An 18225-nucleotide genomic window follows, 5' to 3' on the forward strand; every position below is an offset into this window, starting at 1 on the left:
GTCTCGGGTATCGGGCGGCGGCGGAGGGTTTGGCGACCACCTCCCAGCCCAGGGCGGCCGTGACCCAGCAAACCCTTCGGCGCTTGGCGCCCCGCCCAAGATCCCGCACGTCGCCCACAGGGACGTGGCCCCGGAGGCTTCAGGGCCCGGGGCCCGCGGTCCCTTGGGCATCGGCCCTGCCCGCCCACGCGGTGCTAGGCGCAGCCCGGCCGCAGCCCGGGCCGGCCCTCCTGCCCGACAGCAGCTGGCCCGAAGCCACTGGGAGCCACCATTGAGTCGCCACGGCCCCTCAGCCCCGGCAAGGCCACCCTTGCCCCCACACCCACCGCCGAGCTCAGGACCCCGCCCCTGGTGGCCGGCAGGCCCGGGGAAGCGGCCCCTGCCCTCGATCCCGCTCCCGCACCCGGCCGCGGTGACACGCCAGAGGGGCGGAGTGGGGGGGGGGCTTTTGTCGGAGGGAGCTGTGGAGGGACACACCGGCACACAGGTGGCCGCGCCGGGGCTGGGCGCCGGTGGGGGCGGCCAGGTGCAGGTCGAGGGGCTCGCGGGCCGAAAGGACGGCTGCTGGGCCCGCGGCGGAGTCTGGGTCCGGGCCGGCCACCCCGGGAGCGTCTGGGGTGCGGCTGCCTTCCAGGGCCGCCTTCTGGCCGCCTGGCCGGCCGGGCCGGCGGGGAGCGCCCCCGCCAGCGCGCGCCGTGGTGGGATTGGCCTGAGGAGGTGAGGCCTGCAGCGGGGCCCGGCGGGGGCGGAGCCGGCGGCCCCCGCCGCGGGCGAGTAAAGGAGAAGGCGGGCGGAGCGGGAGGCAAAAAGCCTACAGCACCCGGTATTCCCAGGCGGTCTCCCATCCAAGTACTAACCAGGCCCGACCCTGCTTAGCTTCCGAGATCAGACGAGATCGGGCGCGTTCAGGGTGGTATGGCCGTAGACGGGGGCGGGGGCCGCGGGCTGCCTCTTGAGGGCCAGTTTCGCTGGCGCTGGCGCCTGAACGCCAGCCTGGCGGCCGGCCCGCCGCGGCAGGGTCCCCTGGCCCGCCCAGGCAGGGGGAACGGAGGTCTCGGGTATCGGGCGGCGGCGGAGGGTTTGGCGACCACCTCCCAGCCCAGGGCGGCCGTGACCCAGCAAACCCTTCGGCGCTTGGCGCCCCGCCCAAGATCCCGCACGTCGCCCACAGGGACGTGGCCCCGGAGGCTTCAGGGCCCGGGGCCCGCGGTCCCTTGGGCATCGGCCCTGCCCGCCCACGCGGCGCTAGGCGCAGCCCGGCCGCAGCCCGGGCCGGCCCTCCTGCCCGACAGCAGCTGGCCCGAAGCCACTGGGAGCCACCATTGAGTCGCCACGGCCCCTCAGCCCCGGCAAGGCCACCCCTGCCCCACACCCCCCGCCGAGCTCAGGACCCCGCTCCTGGTGGCCGGCAGGCCCGGGATAGCGGCCCCTGCCCTCGATCCCGCTCCCGCACCCGGCCGCGGTGACACGCCAGAGGGGCGGGGTGGTGGTGGGGCTTTTGTCGGAGGGAGCTGTGGAGGGACACTCCGGCACACAGGTGGCGGCGCCGGGACTGGGCGCCGGTGGGGGCGGCCAGGTGCAGGTCGAGGGGCTCGTGGGCCGAAAGGACGGCAACTGGGCCCGCGGCGGAGTCTGGGTCTGGAGGGCTCTGAGCCTCCATCCGCTCTGGTTCCTCGGGGCTACCGGCCCGAAGCCTGGTAGCGCGACACCCCACCGGCCCACAGACGTAGCCTCCCCAGCTGTGCTCACAGCGAGTCCAACCGCAGCCTGCACCCCTCCACGGGACACTTGGATTACTCCCGCGATCCCCACGAGGTGCGGCACCCGGCGGCCGCATGGGCTGAGATCCTGCCCTTGCGGCGCCCTGTGGCCACCTCCGCCTCCCTCACGGTACTGGCCGAGGCCTCGGACCAGCGGGCCCCGGCTCCCAGCTCAGCGCTGCTCCTCCACCCCTCTCACCTCCTGCCCGACGTCCAGGCTACCGAGCACCCTCCACCCCCGCCCACCTTCATGCCACTCAGCCGGAACCCAGGAGGCAATGCCAACTACCAGGTGTATGACAGTCTGGTGCTGAAGCGGCAACCGCAGGAGGGCCAAGCGCGGGCCAACTCGCTGCTACCTTCCACCTCGGCCTCCAGGCCCTCTCTGCACGGGAGCCAGACTGGGAAAATGAACTTACCAGCAGCAAATGGGGGCGGGGGCAGGGGCAGGGGGCGGCAGGGCATGGAGAGAGGAATAAAGAGCGCCAGAGTCCAGGAAACATTGGTGGTCTGTGGCTTGGAAGCGCCACTCCTTCTGCCAGCCTGGGTCCCTTTGCTTGGCTTCCTGCAGTAAGAAGCCAGTGTCCCCTTCTTGGCCTGAGGGTCCCTTTGGTTTAGTGGCCACAGTTCTGCCAGCAGGCCCCTCCTGGTCCTATACCATGCACTAAGTACATCTGCAGCTGCAGACTCCAAACCCCTGGTCTCTGGGCACCTCCTCTGTGTCTCAGCTGTCCCTGTCCACAGAGAGCCTCATACAAGAAGTTGCTTCCAAACTGGGAGGTTCCACATCTGGGCAGGTCCAGCTCCAGGCCCAGTGAAGGGCATGAAGAAGGCTGAGGCTCTGGACTCCAGCCAGGCCTTCAGCAGGCCTCTGAGGCCAAGGTCTTCCTAGTCTCAAGAGGGGCCAAGAGACGCAACGTGTCATTTGAACAAGTGAGTCAGCGGGCGGTGAGCGAATGAATGACCGCTCGAGGGGATGTATGCCGGCCACCGGGCCCTGTTTGACTGTCCAGGCTCAGCTTACCTGACCCTGGTTACCAGGGAATGCCACTCTGGGCCCTCCTTTTCATCCCCCTCCCTCACTGTGACCTCACCACCTGCCCCATTATGACCCAGTCTGGCTCCCAGTTAAAACTGGAGGGCAGGGGGCCCAGGCAGTCCTGGGACCGACGGCCATGGGTGAGCGAAACTACTACCGAGCCGAGCCGTTCACTGGCCCCATCCGCAGGAAATGCCAGGAGCAAGGATACTCAATTCTTCTGATCCCGGTCAGCTTCATCTTGCTCAACGTGGGGATCAACGTGGTGACTATGGTCAGGGCAGGATCTGTGCAGCGCGGTTGGGGGAGCCCTGGGGTCTTGAAGGGGCTGAGGTGGGAGGGCTGCTGGGGTGTGACCGGACAAGGGTTGGATTTCAGGGCTCACCCTGCTCCCGGCCTCCCCCCTCCCCTTCTTCCCTCGACTCTGGAGGCATCTGAAGAGATTCTTGCGGGCACTTTTCAATCGTATTTTCCACAAAGGTGAGTGGGCGCCGGCGTGGGTTCAGGGGATGTGGGCCTGTCCCCTTTCTTCTATCCCTGCCTTGATTCTCAGCCCCTCAGGAACCCAGGCCCTGACCCATCTCGCCTTTCCCCACAGACAAGCAAGCCAGCTGTGTAGGCAGCCATCGCATGTGCATGCGCTGCTCCGTGGATCCCAAGAACCTGTGCTCAAGAGTTTCTTCCCACTTCTGCCATCGCCCAAGCTTCCTGCTCGGGCAGGCAAACCACCTTGACTACTGCCTGCAGCGGGGCCCGGCGGGGGCGGAGCCGGCGGCCCCCCGCCGCGGGCGAGTAAAGGAGAAGGCGGGCGGAGCGGGAGGCAAAAAGCCTACAGCACCCGGTATTCCCAGGCGGTCTCCCATCCAAGTACTAACCAGGCCCGACCCTGCTTAGCTTCCGAGATCAGACGAGATCGGGCGCGTTCAGGGTGGTATGGCCGTAGACGGGGGCAGGGGGCCGCGGGCTGCCTCTTGAGGGCCAGTTTCGCTGGCGCTGGCGCCTGAACGCCAGCCTGGCGGCCGGCCCGCCCCGGCAGGGCCCCCTGGCCCGCCCAGGCAGGGGGAACGGAGGTCTCGGGTATCGGGCGGCGGCGGAGGGTTTGGCGACCACCTCCCAGCCCAGGGCGGCCGTGACCCAGCAAACCCTTCGGCGCTTGGCGCCCCGCCCAAGATCCCGCACGTCGCCCACAGGGACGTGGCCCCGGAGGCTTCAGGGCCCGGGGCCCGCGGTCCCTTGGGCATCGGCCCTGCCCGCCCACGCGGTGCTAGGCGCAGCCCGGCCGCAGCCCGGGCCGGCCCTCCTGCCCGACAGCAGCTGGCCCGAAGCCACTGGGAGCCACCATTGAGTCGCCACGGCCCCTCAGCCCCGGCAAGGCCACCCTTGCCCCCACACCCACCGCCGAGCTCAGGACCCCGCCCCTGGTGGCCGGCAGGCCCGGGGAAGCGGCCCCTGCCCTCGATCCCGCTCCCGCACCCGGCCGCGGTGACACGCCAGAGGGGCGGAGTGGGGGGGGGGCTTTTGTCGGAGGGAGCTGTGGAGGGACACACCGGCACACAGGTGGCCGCGCCGGGGCTGGGCGCCGGTGGGGGCGGCCAGGTGCAGGTCGAGGGGCTCGCGGGCCGAAAGGACGGCTGCTGGGCCCGCGGCGGAGTCTGGGTCCGGGCCGGCCACCCCGGGAGCGTCTGGGGTGCGGCTGCCTTCCAGGGCCGCCTTCTGGCCGCCTGGCCGGCCGGGCCGGCGGGGAGCGCCCCCGCCAGCGCGCGCCGTGGTGGGATTGGCCTGAGGAGGTGAGGCCTGCAGCGGGGCCCGGCGGGGGCGGAGCCGGCGGCCCCCGCCGCGGGCGAGTAAAGGAGAAGGCGGGCGGAGCGGGAGGCAAAAAGCCTACAGCACCCGGTATTCCCAGGCGGTCTCCCATCCAAGTACTAACCAGGCCCGACCCTGCTTAGCTTCCGAGATCAGACGAGATCGGGCGCGTTCAGGGTGGTATGGCCGTAGACGGGGGCGGGGGCCGCGGGCTGCCTCTTGAGGGCCAGTTTCGCTGGCGCTGGCGCCTGAACGCCAGCCTGGCGGCCGGCCCGCCGCGGCAGGGTCCCCTGGCCCGCCCAGGCAGGGGGAACGGAGGTCTCGGGTATCGGGCGGCGGCGGAGGGTTTGGCGACCACCTCCCAGCCCAGGGCGGCCGTGACCCAGCAAACCCTTCGGCGCTTGGCGCCCCGCCCAAGATCCCGCACGTCGCCCACAGGGACGTGGCCCCGGAGGCTTCAGGGCCCGGGGCCCGCGGTCCCTTGGGCATCGGCCCTGCCCGCCCACGCGGCGCTAGGCGCAGCCCGGCCGCAGCCCGGGCCGGCCCTCCTGCCCGACAGCAGCTGGCCCGAAGCCACTGGGAGCCACCATTGAGTCGCCACGGCCCCTCAGCCCCGGCAAGGCCACCCCTGCCCCACACCCCCCGCCGAGCTCAGGACCCCGCTCCTGGTGGCCGGCAGGCCCGGGATAGCGGCCCCTGCCCTCGATCCCGCTCCCGCACCCGGCCGCGGTGACACGCCAGAGGGGCGGGGTGGTGGTGGGGCTTTTGTCGGAGGGAGCTGTGGAGGGACACTCCGGCACACAGGTGGCGGCGCCGGGACTGGGCGCCGGTGGGGGCGGCCAGGTGCAGGTCGAGGGGCTCGTGGGCCGAAAGGACGGCAACTGGGCCCGCGGCGGAGTCTGGGTCTGGAGGGCTCTGAGCCTCCATCCGCTCTGGTTCCTCGGGGCTACCGGCCCGAAGCCTGGTAGCGCGACACCCCACCGGCCCACAGACGTAGCCTCCCCAGCTGTGCTCACAGCGAGTCCAACCGCAGCCTGCACCCCTCCACGGGACACTTGGATTACTCCCGCGATCCCCACGAGGTGCGGCACCCGGCGGCCGCATGGGCTGAGATCCTGCCCTTGCGGCGCCCTGTGGCCACCTCCGCCTCCCTCACGGTACTGGCCGAGGCCTCGGACCAGCGGGCCCCGGCTCCCAGCTCAGCGCTGCTCCTCCACCCCTCTCACCTCCTGCCCGACGTCCAGGCTACCGAGCACCCTCCACCCCCGCCCACCTTCATGCCACTCAGCCGGAACCCAGGAGGCAATGCCAACTACCAGGTGTATGACAGTCTGGTGCTGAAGCGGCAACCGCAGGAGGGCCAAGCGCGGGCCAACTCGCTGCTACCTTCCACCTCGGCCTCCAGGCCCTCTCTGCACGGGAGCCAGACTGGGAAAATGAACTTACCAGCAGCAAATGGGGGCGGGGGCAGGGGCAGGGGGCGGCAGGGCATGGAGAGAGGAATAAAGAGCGCCAGAGTCCAGGAAACATTGGTGGTCTGTGGCTTGGAAGCGCCACTCCTTCTGCCAGCCTGGGTCCCTTTGCTTGGCTTCCTGCAGTAAGAAGCCAGTGTCCCCTTCTTGGCCTGAGGGTCCCTTTGGTTTAGTGGCCACAGTTCTGCCAGCAGGCCCCTCCTGGTCCTATACCATGCACTAAGTACATCTGCAGCTGCAGACTCCAAACCCCTGGTCTCTGGGCACCTCCTCTGTGTCTCAGCTGTCCCTGTCCACAGAGAGCCTCATACAAGAAGTTGCTTCCAAACTGGGAGGTTCCACATCTGGGCAGGTCCAGCTCCAGGCCCAGTGAAGGGCATGAAGAAGGCTGAGGCTCTGGACTCCAGCCAGGCCTTCAGCAGGCCTCTGAGGCCAAGGTCTTCCTAGTCTCAAGAGGGGCCAAGAGACGCAACGTGTCATTTGAACAAGTGAGTCAGCGGGCGGTGAGCGAATGAATGACCGCTCGAGGGGATGTATGCCGGCCACCGGGCCCTGTTTGACTGTCCAGGCTCAGCTTACCTGACCCTGGTTACCAGGGAATGCCACTCTGGGCCCTCCTTTTCATCCCCCTCCCTCACTGTGACCTCACCACCTGCCCCATTATGACCCAGTCTGGCTCCCAGTTAAAACTGGAGGGCAGGGGGCCCAGGCAGTCCTGGGACCGACGGCCATGGGTGAGCGAAACTACTACCGAGCCGAGCCGTTCACTGGCCCCATCCGCAGGAAATGCCAGGAGCAAGGATACTCAATTCTTCTGATCCCGGTCAGCTTCATCTTGCTCAACGTGGGGATCAACGTGGTGACTATGGTCAGGGCAGGATCTGTGCAGCGCGGTTGGGGGAGCCCTGGGGTCTTGAAGGGGCTGAGGTGGGAGGGCTGCTGGGGTGTGACCGGACAAGGGTTGGATTTCAGGGCTCACCCTGCTCCCGGCCTCCCCCCTCCCCTTCTTCCCTCGACTCTGGAGGCATCTGAAGAGATTCTTGCGGGCACTTTTCAATCGTATTTTCCACAAAGGTGAGTGGGCGCCGGCGTGGGTTCAGGGGATGTGGGCCTGTCCCCTTTCTTCTATCCCTGCCTTGATTCTCAGCCCCTCAGGAACCCAGGCCCTGACCCATCTCGCCTTTCCCCACAGACAAGCAAGCCAGCTGTGTAGGCAGCCATCGCATGTGCATGCGCTGCTCCGTGGATCCCAAGAACCTGTGCTCAAGAGTTTCTTCCCACTTCTGCCATCGCCCAAGCTTCCTGCTCGGGCAGGCAAACCACCTTGACTACTGCCTGCAGCGGGGCCCGGCGGGGGCGGAGCCGGCGGCCCCCGCCGCGGGCGAGTAAAGGAGAAGGCGGGCGGAGCGGGAGGCAAAAAGCCTACAGCACCCGGTATTCCCAGGCGGTCTCCCATCCAAGTACTAACCAGGCCCGACCCTGCTTAGCTTCCGAGATCAGACGAGATCGGGCGCGTTCAGGGTGGTATGGCCGTAGACGGGGGCAGGGGGCCGCGGGCTGCCTCTTGAGGGCCAGTTTCGCTGGCGCTGGCGCCTGAACGCCAGCCTGGCGGCCGGCCCGCCCCGGCAGGGCCCCCTGGCCCGCCCAGGCAGGGGGAACGGAGGTCTCGGGTATCGGGCGGCGGCGGAGGGTTTGGCGACCACCTCCCAGCCCAGGGCGGCCGTGACCCAGCAAACCCTTCGGCGCTTGGCGCCCCGCCCAAGATCCCGCACGTCGCCCACAGGGACGTGGCCACGGAGGCTTCAGGGCCCGGGGCCCGCGGTCCCTTGGGCATCGGCCCTGCCCGCCCACGCGGTGCTAGGCGCAGCCCGGCCGCAGCCCGGGCCGGCCCTCCTGCCCGACAGCAGCTGGCCCGAAGCCACTGGGAGCCACCATTGAGTCGCCACGGCCCCTCAGCCCCGGCAAGGCCACCCTTGCCCCCACACCCCCCGCCGAGCTCAGGACCCCGCCCCTGGTGGCCGGCAGGCCCGGGGAAGCGGCCCCTGCCCTCGATCCCGCTCCCGCACCCGGCCGCGGTGACACGCCAGAGGGGCGGAGTGGGGGGGGGGCTTTTGTCGGAGGGAGCTGTGGAGGGACACACCGGCACAGGTGGCCGCGCCGGGGCTGGGCGCCGGTGGGGGCGGCCAGGTGCAGGTCGAGGGGCTCGCGGGCCGAAAGGACGGCTGCTGGGCCCGCGGCGGAGTCTGGGTCCGGGCCGGCCACCCCGGGAGCGTCTGGGGTGCGGCTGCCTTCCAGGGCCGCCTTCTGGCCGCCTGGCCGGCCGGGCCGGCGGGGAGCGCCCCCGCCAGCGCGCGCCGTGGTGGGAGGGGCCTGAGGAGGTGAGGCCTGCAGCGGGGCCCGGCGGGGGCGGAGCCGGCGGCCCCCGCCGCGGGCGAGTAAAGGAGAAGGCGGGCGGAGCGGGAGGCAAAAAGCCTACAGCACCCGGTATTCCCAGGCGGTCTCCCATCCAAGTACTAACCAGGCCCGACCCTGCTTAGCTTCCGAGATCAGACGAGATCGGGCGCGTTCAGGGTGGTATGGCCGTAGACGGGGGCGGGGGCCGCGGGCTGCCTCTTGAGGGCCAGTTTCGCTGGCGCTGGCGCCTGAACGCCAGCCTGGCGGCCGGCCCGCCGCGGCAGGGTCCCCTGGCCCGCCCAGGCAGGGGGAACGGAGGTCTCGGGTATCGGGCGGCGGCGGAGGGTTTGGCGACCACCTCCCAGCCCAGGGCGGCCGTGACCCAGCAAACCCTTCGGCGCTTGGCGCCCCGCCCAAGATCCCGCACGTCGCCCACAGGGACGTGGCCCCGGAGGCTTCAGGGCCCGGGGCCCGCGGTCCCTTGGGCATCGGCCCTGCCCGCCCACGCGGCGCTAGGCGCAGCCCGGCCGCAGCCCGGGCCGGCCCTCCTGCCCGACAGCAGCTGGCCCGAAGCCACTGGGAGCCACCATTGAGTCGCCACGGCCCCTCAGCCCCGGCAAGGCCACCCCTGCCCCACACCCCCCGCCGAGCTCAGGACCCCGCTCCTGGTGGCCGGCAGGCCCGGGATAGCGGCCCCTGCCCTCGATCCCGCTCCCGCACCCGGCCGCGGTGACACGCCAGAGGGGCGGGGTGGTGGTGGGGCTTTTGTCGGAGGGAGCTGTGGAGGGACACTCCGGCACACAGGTGGCGGCGCCGGGACTGGGCGCCGGTGGGGGCGGCCAGGTGCAGGTCGAGGGGCTCGTGGGCCGAAAGGACGGCAACTGGGCCCGCGGCGGAGTCTGGGTCTGGAGGGCTCTGAGCCTCCATCCGCTCTGGTTCCTCGGGGCTACCGGCCCGAAGCCTGGTAGCGCGACACCCCACCGGCCCACAGACGTAGCCTCCCCAGCTGTGCTCACAGCGAGTCCAACCGCAGCCTGCACCCCTCCACGGGACACTTGGATTACTCCCGCGATCCCCACGAGGTGCGGCACCCGGCGGCCGCATGGGCTGAGATCCTGCCCTTGCGGCGCCCTGTGGCCACCTCCGCCTCCCTCACGGTACTGGCCGAGGCCTCGGACCAGCGGGCCCCGGCTCCCAGCTCAGCGCTGCTCCTCCGCCCCTCTCACCTCCTGCCCGACGTCCAGGCTACCGAGCACCCTCCACCCCCGCCCACCTTCATGCCACTCAGCCGGAACCCAGGAGGCAATGCCAACTACCAGGTGTATGACAGTCTGGTGCTGAAGCGGCAACCGCAGGAGGGCCAAGCGCGGGCCAACTCGCTGCTACCTTCCACCTCGGCCTCCAGGCCCTCTCTGCACGGGAGCCAGACTGGGAAAATGAACTTACCAGCAGCAAATGGGGGCGGGGGCAGGGGCAGGGGGCGGCAGGGCATGGAGAGAGGAATAAAGAGCGCCAGAGTCCAGGAAACATTGGTGGTCTGTGGCTTGGAAGCGCCACTCCTTCTGCCAGCCTGGGTCCCTTTGCTTGGCTTCCTGCAGTAAGAAGCCAGTGTCCCCTTCTTGGCCTGAGGGTCCCTTTGGTTTAGTGGCCACAGTTCTGCCAGCAGGCCCCTCCTGGTCCTATACCATGCACTAAGTACATCTGCAGCTGCAGACTCCAAACCCCTGGTCTCTGGGCACCTCCTCTGTGTCTCAGCTGTCCCTGTCCACAGAGAGCCTCATACAAGAAGTTGCTTCCAAACTGGGAGGTTCCACATCTGGGCAGGTCCAGCTCCAGGCCCAGTGAAGGGCATGAAGAAGGCTGAGGCTCTGGACTCCAGCCAGGCCTTCAGCAGGCCTCTGAGGCCAAGGTCTTCCTAGTCTCAAGAGGGGCCAAGAGACGCAACGTGTCATTTGAACAAGTGAGTCAGCGGGCGGTGAGCGAATGAATGACCGCTCGAGGGGATGTATGCCGGCCACCGGGCCCTGTTTGACTGTCCAGGCTCAGCTTACCTGACCCTGGTTACCAGGGAATGCCACTCTGGGCCCTCCTTTTCATCCCCCTCCCTCACTGTGACCTCACCACCTGCCCCATTATGACCCAGTCTGGCTCCCAGTTAAAACTGGAGGGCAGGGGGCCCAGGCAGTCCTGGGACCGACGGCCATGGGTGAGCGAAACTACTACCGAGCCGAGCCGTTCACTGGCCCCATCCGCAGGAAATGCCAGGAGCAAGGATACTCAATTCTTCTGATCCCGGTCAGCTTCATCTTGCTCAACGTGGGGATCAACGTGGTGACTATGGTCAGGGCAGGATCTGTGCAGCGCGGTTGGGGGAGCCCTGGGGTCTTGAAGGGGCTGAGGTGGGAGGGCTGCTGGGGTGTGACCGGACAAGGGTTGGATTTCAGGGCTCACCCTGCTCCCGGCCTCCCCCCTCCCCTTCTTCCCTCGACTCTGGAGGCATCTGAAGAGATTCTTGCGGGCACTTTTCAATCGTATTTTCCACAAAGGTGAGTGGGCGCCGGCGTGGGTTCAGGGGATGTGGGCCTGTCCCCTTTCTTCTATCCCTGCCTTGATTCTCAGCCCCTCAGGAACCCAGGCCCTGACCCATCTCGCCTTTCCCCACAGACAAGCAAGCCAGCTGTGTAGGCAGCCATCGCATGTGCATGCGCTGCTCCGTGGATCCCAAGAACCTGTGCTCAAGAGTTTCTTCCCACTTCTGCCATCGCCCAAGCTTCCTGCTCGGGCAGGCAAACCACCTTGACTACTGCCTGCAGCGGGGCCCGGCGGGGGCGGAGCCGGCGGCCCCCGCCGCGGGCGAGTAAAGGAGAAGGCGGGCGGAGCGGGAGGCAAAAAGCCTACAGCACCCGGTATTCCCAGGCGGTCTCCCATCCAAGTACTAACCAGGCCCGACCCTGCTTAGCTTCCGAGATCAGACGAGATCGGGCGCGTTCAGGGTGGTATGGCCGTAGACGGGGGCAGGGGGCCGCGGGCTGCCTCTTGAGGGCCAGTTTCGCTGGCGCTGGCGCCTGAACGCCAGCCTGGCGGCCGGCCCGCCCCGGCAGGGCCCCCTGGCCCGCCCAGGCAGGGGGAACGGAGGTCTCGGGTATCGGGCGGCGGCGGAGGGTTTGGCGACCACCTCCCAGCCCAGGGCGGCCGTGACCCAGCAAACCCTTCGGCGCTTGGCGCCCCGCCCAAGATCCCGCACGTCGCCCACAGGGACGTGGCCACGGAGGCTTCAGGGCCCGGGGCCCGCGGTCCCTTGGGCATCGGCCCTGCCCGCCCACGCGGTGCTAGGCGCAGCCCGGCCGCAGCCCGGGCCGGCCCTCCTGCCCGACAGCAGCTGGCCCGAAGCCACTGGGAGCCACCATTGAGTCGCCACGGCCCCTCAGCCCCGGCAAGGCCACCCTTGCCCCCACACCCCCCGCCGAGCTCAGGACCCCGCCCCTGGTGGCCGGCAGGCCCGGGGAAGCGGCCCCTGCCCTCGATCCCGCTCCCGCACCCGGCCGCGGTGACACGCCAGAGGGGCGGAGTGGGGGGGGGGCTTTTGTCGGAGGGAGCTGTGGAGGGACACACCGGCACAGGTGGCCGCGCCGGGGCTGGGCGCCGGTGGGGGCGGCCAGGTGCAGGTCGAGGGGCTCGCGGGCCGAAAGGACGGCTGCTGGGCCCGCGGCGGAGTCTGGGTCCGGGCCGGCCACCCCGGGAGCGTCTGGGGTGCGGCTGCCTTCCAGGGCCGCCTTCTGGCCGCCTGGCCGGCCGGGCCGGCGGGGAGCGCCCCCGCCAGCGCGCGCCGTGGTGGGAGGGGCCTGAGGAGGTGAGGCCTGCAGCGGGGCCCGGCGGGGGCGGAGCCGGCGGCCCCCGCCGCGGGCGAGTAAAGGAGAAGGCGGGCGGAGCGGGAGGCAAAAAGCCTACAGCACCCGGTATTCCCAGGCGGTCTCCCATCCAAGTACTAACCAGGCCCGACCCTGCTTAGCTTCCGAGATCAGACGAGATCGGGCGCGTTCAGGGTGGTATGGCCGTAGACGGGGGCGGGGGCCGCGGGCTGCCTCTTGAGGGCCAGTTTCGCTGGCGCTGGCGCCTGAACGCCAGCCTGGCGGCCGGCCCGCCGCGGCAGGGTCCCCTGGCCCGCCCAGGCAGGGGGAACGGAGGTCTCGGGTATCGGGCGGCGGCGGAGGGTTTGGCGACCACCTCCCAGCCCAGGGCGGCCGTGACCCAGCAAACCCTTCGGCGCTTGGCGCCCCGCCCAAGATCCCGCACGTCGCCCACAGGGACGTGGCCCCGGAGGCTTCAGGGCCCGGGGCCCGCGGTCCCTTGGGCATCGGCCCTGCCCGCCCACGCGGCGCTAGGCGCAGCCCGGCCGCAGCCCGGGCCGGCCCTCCTGCCCGACAGCAGCTGGCCCGAAGCCACTGGGAGCCACCATTGAGTCGCCACGGCCCCTCAGCCCCGGCAAGGCCACCCCTGCCCCACACCCCCCGCCGAGCTCAGGACCCCGCTCCTGGTGGCCGGCAGGCCCGGGATAGCGGCCCCTGCCCTCGATCCCGCTCCCGCACCCGGCCGCGGTGACACGCCAGAGGGGCGGGGTGGTGGTGGGGCTTTTGTCGGAGGGAGCTGTGGAGGGACACTCCGGCACACAGGTGGCGGCGCCGGGACTGGGCGCCGGTGGGGGCGGCCAGGTGCAGGTCGAGGGGCTCGTGGGCCGAAAGGACGGCAACTGGGCCCGCGGCGGAGTCTGGGTCTGGAGGGCTCTGAGCCTCCATCCGCTCTGGTTCCTCGGGGCTACCGGCCCGAAGCCTGGTAGCGCGACACCCCACCGGCCCACAGACGTAGCCTCCCCAGCTGTGCTCACAGCGAGTCCAACCGCAGCCTGCACCCCTCCACGGGACACTTGGATTACTCCCGCGATCCCCACGAGGTGCGGCACCCGGCGGCCGCATGGGCTGAGATCCTGCCCTTGCGGCGCCCTGTGGCCACCTCCGCCTCCCTCACGGTACTGGCCGAGGCCTCGGACCAGCGGGCCCCGGCTCCCAGCTCAGCGCTGCTCCTCCGCCCCTCTCACCTCCTGCCCGACGTCCAGGCTACCGAGCACCCTCCACCCCCGCCCACCTTCATGCCACTCAGCCGGAACCCAGGAGGCAATGCCAACTACCAGGTGTATGACAGTCTGGTGCTGAAGCGGCAACCGCAGGAGGGCCAAGCGCGGGCCAACTCGCTGCTACCTTCCACCTCGGCCTCCAGGCCCTCTCTGCACGGGAGCCAGACTGGGAAAATGAACTTACCAGCAGCAAATGGGGGCGGGGGCAGGGGCAGGGGGCGGCAGGGCATGGAGAGAGGAATAAAGAGCGCCAGAGTCCAGGAAACATTGGTGGTCTGTGGCTTGGAAGCGCCACTCCTTCTGCCAGCCTGGGTCCCTTTGCTTGGCTTCCTGCAGTAAGAAGCCAGTGTCCCCTTCTTGGCCTGAGGGTCCCTTTGGTTTAGTGGCCACAGTTCTGCCAGCAGGCCCCTCCTGGTCCTATACCATGCACTAAGTACATCTGCAGCTGCAGACTCCAAACCCCTGGTCTCTGGGCACCTCCTCTGTGTCTCAGCTGTCCCTGTCCACAGAGAGCCTCATACAAGAAGTTGCTTCCAAACTGGGAGGTTCCACATCTGGGCAGGTCCAGCTCCAGGCCCAGTGAAGGGCATGAAGAAGGCTGAGGCTCTGGACTCCAGCCAGGCCTTCAGCAGGCCTCTGAGGCCAAGGTCTTCCTAGTCTCAAGAGGGGCCAAGAGACGCAACGTGTCATTTGAACAAGTGAGTCAGCGGGCGGTGAGCGAATGAATGACCGCTCGAGGGGATGTATGCCGGCCACCGGGCCCTGTTTGACTGTCCAGGCTCAGCTTACCTGACCCTGGTTACCAGGGAATGCCACTCTGGGCCCTCCTTTTCATCCCCCTCCCTCACTGTGACCTCACCACCTGCCCCATTATGACCCAGTCTGGCTCCCAGTTAAAACTGGAGGGCAGGGGGCCCAGGCAGTCCTGGGACCGACGGCCATGGGTGAGCGAAACTACTACCGAGCCGAGCCGTTCACTGGCCCCATCCGCAGGAAATGCCAGGAGCAAGGATACTCAATTCTTCTGATCCCGGTCAGCTTCATCTTGCTCAACGTGGGGATCAACGTGGTGACTATGGTCAGGGCAGGATCTGTGCAGCGCGGTTGGGGGAGCCCTGGGGTCTTGAAGGGGCTGAGGTGGGAGGGCTGCTGGGGTGTGACCGGACAAGGGTTGGATTTCAGGGCTCACCCTGCTCCCGGCCTCCCCCCTCCCCTTCTTCCCTCAACTCTGGAGGCATCTGAAGAGATTCTTGCGGGCACTTTTCAATCGTATTTTCCACAAAGGTGAGTGGGCGCCGGCGTGGGTTCAGGGGATGTGGGCCTGTCCCCTTTCTTCTATCCCTGCCTTGATTCTCAGCCCCTCAGGAACCCAGGCCCTGACCCATCTCGCCTTTCCCCACAGACAAGCAAGCCAGCTGTGTAGGCAGCCATCGCATGTGCATGCGCTGCTCCGTGGATCCCAAGAACCTGTGCTCAAGAGTTTCTTCCCGCTTCTGCCATCGCCCAAGCTTCCTGCTCGGGCAGGCAAACCACCTTGACTACTGCCTGCAGCGGGGCCCGGCGGGGGCGGAGCCGGCGGCCCCCGCCGCGGGCGAGTAAAGGAGAAGGCGGGCGGAGCGGGAGGCAAAAAGCCTACAGCACCCGGTATTCCCAGGCGGTCTCCCATCCAAGTACTAACCAGGCCCGACCCTGCTTAGCTTCCGAGATCAGACGAGATCGGGCGCGTTCAGGGTGGTATGGCCGTAGACGGGGGCGGGGGCCGCGGGCTGCCTCTTGAGGGCCAGTTTCGCTGGCGCTGGCGCCTGAACGCCAGCCTGGCGGCCGGCCCGCCGCGGCAGGGTCCCCTGGCCCGCCCAGGCAGGGGGAACGGAGGTCTCGGGTATCGGGCGGCGGCGGAGGGTTTGGCGACCACCTCCCAGCCCAGGGCGGCCGTGACCCAGCAAACCCTTCGGCGCTTGGCGCCCCGCCCAAGATCCCGCACGTCGCCCACAGGGACGTGGCCCCGGAGGCTTCAGGGCCCGGGGCCCGCGGTCCCTTGGGCATCGGCCCTGCCCGCCCACGCGGCGCTAGGCGCAGCCCGGCCGCAGCCCGGGCCGGCCCTCCTGCCCGACAGCAGCTGGCCCGAAGCCACTGGGAGCCACCATTGAGTCGCCACGGCCCCTCAGCCCCGGCAAGGCCACCCTTGCCCCCACACCCCCCGCCGAGCTCAGGACCCCGCCCCTGGTGGCCGGCAGGCCCGGGGAAGCGGCCCCTGCCCTCGATCCCGCTCCCGCACCCGGCCGCGGTGACACGCCAGAGGGGCGGAGTGGTGGGGGGGCTTTTGTCGGAGGGAGCTGTGGAGGGACACACCGGCACACAGGTGGCCGCGCCGGGGCTGGGCGCCGGTGGGGGCGGCCAGGTGCAGGTCGAGGGGCTCGCGGGCCGAAAGGACGGCTGCTGGGCCCGCGGCGGAGTCTGGGTCCGGGCCGGCCACCCCGGGAGCGTCTGGGGTGCGGCTGCCTTCCAGGGCCGCCTTCTGGCCGCCTGGCCGGCCGGGCCGGCGGGGAGCGCCCCCGCCAGCGCGCGCCGTGGTGGGAGGGGCCTGAGGAGGTGAGGCCTGCAGCGGGGCCCGGCGGGGGCGGAGCCGGCGGCCCCCGCCGCGGGCGAGTAAAGGAGAAGGCGGGCGGAGCGGGAGGCAAAAAGCCTACAGCACCCGGTATTCCCAGGCGGTCTCCCATCCAAGTACTAACCAGGCCCGACCCTGCTTAGCTTCCGAGATCAGGCGCCTTCAGGGTGGTATGGCCGTAGACAGGGGCGGGGGCCGCGGGCTGCCTCTTGAGGGCCAGTTTCGCTGGCGCTGGCGCCTGAACGCCAGCCTGGCGGCCGGCCCGCCGCGGCAGGGTCCCCTGGCCCGCCCAGGCAGGGGGAACGGAGGTCTCGGGTATCGGGCGGCGGCGGAGGGTTTGGCGACCACCTCCCAGCCCAGGGCGGCCGTGACCCAGCAAACCCTTCGGCGCTTGGCGCCCCGCCCAAGATCCCGCACGTCGCCCACAGGGACGTGGCCCCGGAGGCTTCAGGGCCCGGGGCCCGCGGTCCCTTGGGCATCGGCCCTGCCCGCCCACGCGGCGCTAGGCGCAGCCCGGCCGCAGCCCGGGCCGGCCCTCCTGCCCGACAGCAGCTGGCCCGAAGCCACTGGGAGCCACCATTGAGTCGCCACGGCCCCTCAGCCCCGGCAAGGCCACCCCTGCCCCACACCCCCCGCCGAGCTCAGGACCCCGCTCCTGGTGGCCGGCAGGCCCGGGATAGCGGCCCCTGCCCTCGATCCCGCTCCCGCACCCGGCCGCGGTGACACGCCAGAGGGGCGGGGTGGTGGTGGGGCTTTTGTCGGAGGGAGCTGTGGAGGGACACTCCGGCACACAGGTGGCGGCGCCGGGACTGGGCGCCGGTGGGGGCGGCCAGGTGCAGGTCGAGGGGCTCGTGGGCCGAAAGGACGGCAACTGGGCCCGCGGCGGAGTCTGGGTCTGGAGGGCTCTGAGCCTCCATCCGCTCTGGTTCCTCGGGGCTACCGGCCCGAAGCCTGGTAGCGCGACCCCACCGGCCCACAGACGTAGCCTCCCCAGCTGTGCTCACAGCGAGTCCAACCGCAGCCTGCACCCCTCCACGGGACACTTGGATTACTCCCGCGATCCCCACGAGGTGCGGCACCCGGCGGCCGCATGGGCTGAGATCCTGCCCTTGCGGCGCCCTGTGGCCACCTCCGCCTCCCTCACGGTACTGGCCGAGGCCTCGGACCAGCGGGCCCCGGCTCCCAGCTCAGCGCTGCTCCTCCGCCCCTCTCACCTCCTGCCCGACGTCCAGGCTACCGAGCACCCTCCACCCCCGCCCACCTTCATGCCACTCAGCCGGAACCCAGGAGGCAATGCCAACTACCAGGTGTATGACAGTCTGGTGCTGAAGCGGCAACCGCAGGAGGGCCAAGCGCGGGCCAACTCGCTGCTACCTTCCACCTCGGCCTCCAGGCCCTCTCTGCACGGGAGCCAGACTGGGAAAATGAACTTACCAGCAGCAAATGGGGGCGGGGGCAGGGGCAGGGGGCGGCAGGGCATGGAGAGAGGAATAAAGAGCGCCAGAGTCCAGGAAACATTGGTGGTCTGTGGCTTGGAAGCGCCACTCCTTCTGCCAGCCTGGGTCCCTTTGCTTGGCTTCCTGCAGGAAGAAGCCAGTGTCCCCTTCTTGGCCTGAGGGTCCCTTTGGTTTAGTGGCCACAGTTCTGCCAGCAGGCCCCTCCTGGTCCTATACCATGCACTAAGTACATCTGCAGCTGCAGACTCCAAACCCCTGGTCTCTGGGCACCTCCTCTGTGTCTCAGCTGTCCCTGTCCACAGAGAGCCTCATACAAGAAGTTGCTTCCAAACTGGGAGGTTCCACATCTGGGCAGGTCCAGCTCCAGGCCCAGTGAAGGGCATGAAGAAGGCTGAGGCTCTGGACTCCAGCCAGGCCTTCAGCAGGCCTCTGAGGCCAAGGTCTTCCTAGTCTCAAGAGGGGCCAAGAGACGCAACGTGTCATTTGAACAAGTGAGTCAGCGGGCGGTGAGCGAATGAATGACCGCTCGAGGGGATGTATGCCGGCCACCGGGCCCTGTTTGACTGT

This window comes from Stenella coeruleoalba (genome assembly GCF_951394435.1).
Source record: "Stenella coeruleoalba genome assembly, chromosome: 19".
Taxonomy (NCBI): Eukaryota; Metazoa; Chordata; class Mammalia; order Artiodactyla; family Delphinidae; genus Stenella; species Stenella coeruleoalba.